Raw genomic sequence first — 4204 nt, 5'->3', positions numbered from 1 at the left:
CCAAATGCCTAGCTCCTATCCCCTTTAATAGGCTTGATGGACTCTCTAAAAACCTTATTTTATTATTTTCCCTCAAAAAATGAAGGAAAATACCATGGGAAGATCCCATGGGAAAATACCATGGGTAGATTCCATCCATTTTGACCATATCAAGAAAAGGGAATATTACAAATCCTCCCACCCAAATATTGCTTGCCCTCAAGCAATCCACTTATATCCAAAACAAAAGTATCAATATATTGATACCAAGATCCCATACAAACAAGTGTGTTATTCCATGCCTCTAGGCTAAATGATCCTGAATGGAACCTTTGATACCTAGATCCCAAAAAATACTTCATCCAATCTTTCCCTCAATAGATTCTCCTGGATCCCAATTCCACCTAAGTCCTGGGACCTTTGGGTTATGATACCATCTCAATCCTCCATCATTTCCTGTGCCTAAGGGCCCAAGCTGTAATATTCCCTTGGCTATGGTTATCCTCCTAGTAATCATCCCATCAATAGAGTTCCAACTCATAATCTATCGCCAATTCATTCCATGGGAAGGATCTAATGCATGAATGTATGCACATGGAATAAGCCTACAATGTTGATGTTACTTGATGCTCAACTCATCCTGCTCCACTCGGTCACCCAATGTGATCCATTTGGATAAATCTTCCTTGCTCTCTTCAATGTATAAAGGTGGGTTGGTAGTGCTGCAAGCCTTATTTATGTACTCCTTTAGAGGCATTCTCTGGAACTCCCAACTATACTCCTCTTGCTGCCTTGTGAGGGACTTGAGTCATTCCTCAATACTAGACAACTTGGATATTGACCCGGCACATACTCCTACTAGCTCCTCAATTTTTCTGTTTCCTGAAAGACAATGTCTCAAGATGCCCAAACTATCTACTTCAACATCATAATATATATATATTGAAATGCATAATCTTTCCCTGAAATTTCTATATTGGCGATTATGGTTTCCTGCTAAATGTATTTGTAATTATCTGTGTCGAATGCCCAACTATCACAACTTCAACTTGAGCCTTTGATTGGATCTATGGAAATGGTTCATCTTGCACATGATGTCTTTCATGCTCCCCCTCATGATCATGTTCATCATGTCGGTTCACTATTGTTGGCTCCTTACTCAATTTTCCCCGGCCTCTTCCATCTATGAATACAATATGTTGTTCATCCTCTCTAGTTTTCAAACATAGATGCATTTGTGAACTGCTATCTATACTTGATTTCTCATATATTTTATGGACATTCCCCTGGAGACCTATGGACTCATTTGTATAAGAGTGTACCTCATCAGTACCATTGGGTAGAATTTCCTCGTGCACTTATGAATGCTTGTCATTCTACAAGTCTCCCTGAATACTATCATGATGCTACTCACCACCGTAAAAATCAATAGACCCAACTATATAAGACTCCCCATGATCAGAAGGAATCTCCTCTTTTTTTGTCCTTGCTTCCTCCTTCCTATTACATGGACATGAATGGTCAAGTTCCCAAGGTCCCTTACAGATAAAGCATAGTCATCTCCTTCTTAGTTCATTCTTGCAGCAGGTTTTACTACCTATGTTCTTTCTTCCTCCATCAATCCTTTTAAGCTCCTTTTTAGTCAATTCCCTTTCGATAAATTTTATGTTTTGCATGACCAATTTATCCACTAGATCATAGGTGGCTGGTGATACAATTAGTTCCTTCCTCCAAATGGTCAATAGTTTGGATCTTAGTATCTTGCAGTTGTCGACATCTGCTTCTAGGAATAAGGACAAAATATTTTGCATGCTTGTTTTGGCAAGGTCTGGATGAGATGAGGTAATGTTGGTGTGAAAGTTATGAAACACCTGAAATATTATTTCGTCACATTCCATATTCAGCATGAAGGTGCCAAAGTTGAACTCTGCCATGAGTTCTAAGATTTTGTGCCACTTTTGAAAAGCAGGAAGCATGATGCTGTTAAACCCTTTAGGGGCTTCTACTATTAGTTGCAATGTCTCCCTCATGATATCATTATTGTAAGGAGGTATAGGTGGTGTTAAAGCTATGATCCTATTGAGACAATAGGAAATTGTGAGCCTGACCTACTCACAAGCATGCTCCCATAGCTTGGGTTGTATCAACACAAGAATGGATGGACTAAGATCCCAATTAAGTTTCTTCCATTCTGGTTGCCACACCTCAGAAAAACATGTGTCTAATTCCTCCAATTTATGAAGGTCTATGACTGACTTTTATATTGCAATCAGATCCAATTGCGAAGAGCTTAAATCCTCTTCCCTGTCCTTCCTTTGATTCCCATGGGTGCTTCAACTGCATAATGGCATGGACCCTTTTCGAGAATGGTTTGTTTCTTTAACCATTAATTTGGTCCAAGGAGGTATTGTTGTATAAAAGACCATATATTCTCACTAGTTCATCAAGAAGTTTCTGGGTGTTTACCAAGGTCTCCTCAAGATGATCCATCCTCTCCCATACCAAGGCAAGAAGAATCTAATTAAGAAATTAAAGCTCCTTCTTCTTTCCTTCTTCTCTTCTTTCCCCCCTTATTTTCTCTTATTATTATTAATAATATTTTTTATTTTTTTTAAATCCAATTCCAATATAAAAATTTATTTATTCACCCCACATAAGAAACCTTGGAGTGGCATAAGGTTCATACAATATCCCATGATCCTTATGCTTATTTAATGTAATAGTCCCCAAAATAAAAATTACAATAATATGCAATGAGTGGGGATGGAACTTGTTTGACCATGGTGACCCATGGAGTCAACCACACCTAAACTATTGCTCCACCACTTTCGCAATAGATGGGAGAATTGACCCTTGGTTTTAGTACTTCACGATGGAGTAAAAGAATGATGCTCTACAAAGAATCAAACTATTAATATGAGATTTCTGTCACCTGGTCCAAGGCATGGTTAATGACACTGGTCCTGTGCTACTGATCTACAAGATCGCCCCAAATCCTCAAGTGTCGCCCAATTGTGTGGATCCTTGACACAATTTAAATTCTTGTAATCCGCTAGAACAACCTTTGTGCCCTCACCACAATGTCCCCTCTTTGCATAGTCAACAGGTGGATTGGTCTTAGCATGAAAGGGATGACATAAATCCCTTCGTTCAACAACTTCCCCACTGGTGATTTGATCTTAAACAAAGAGACAATACGATCTTCCTTTAGATCTTGGATAATTAATACCATTCGAGCTCCATCTTGATGATTTGATCTACGATAAAGGGACTTTCCTTTTTGAACTCGACTTCAGGTTCACATATGGCAGAAAAGACTTGGAATATGTTAATTAAGGGTTTGGCCTCAACACGAATGTCAACCACTATCTCTGGTGCACTTGTTCGTGGTTGTCACCTGCACAAAATGGTGACCAGCTTCACAGCCTTAAATAGTGTGGCACTCCATCAGAGAACTCTTTCATTCTTCAACTCCTCCAACTCCATAGTAAGATTCCTTAGGCCAAATCATAATAAAGTAAAGAAAAGAAATACTTCCCAATCCTTTCTTTTTATCACCTAACTTCTATTTTTAAAAAAACCACCATACAAAGCATATAATGGAGTGGCATGAATCAAGGCATTCAATAACCATGCGAATTTAAATAAACCACCGTACAAGCATATAATGAAGTGGCATGAATCAAAACATTCAATAACCATGCAAGGTTATGTTATAAGAGAATAACATAAGGTTATTAATATGACTACCCACAATCAAACAAAATAATGGTGGTCAATTATACCAAACCAAAAGTGATCGATGATGAACAATGCTGCAACAAATAACATCATCTTGGCTTTAAGAGAAATGATTCATTAAATAATGGAGTATTCAAAAAATATAAGTGTTTCCCTTTTAGAAGAATTGGCCTTGTAACTTCAGAATTTAAAGTTGGTCCTCCTAAATATTCAAATGGTTCCTTAAGGCCCAAATTCATTTGCATCGGTGTTCCTAGCTTCACAAATGCATAAATCAATGGATGACCTTTTGGCATATGCAACTCAATAACACAATGGCTCTAGAAGAAACTTATGATCTTCAATCTTTACGGTGGATGAATGCCTTTGCGCATTGTGAAAAATGGGTGGCAATATCCAATTGATCTTCTCTTACCAAATGGTTTGACTTCTGGTTGCGCAAAACAAACCCTTAGCTTGTGGTGTGACTATGTGGTGTATCGAC

This window comes from Pinus tabuliformis, chromosome 1_1 (assembly GCF_031772625.1).
Source record: "Pinus tabuliformis cultivar Carrire ecotype Pingquan chromosome 1_1, CPIR1, whole genome shotgun sequence".
Classification (NCBI taxonomy): Eukaryota; Viridiplantae; Streptophyta; class Pinopsida; order Pinales; family Pinaceae; genus Pinus; species Pinus tabuliformis.
This window is presented reverse-complemented; position numbering follows the sequence as displayed.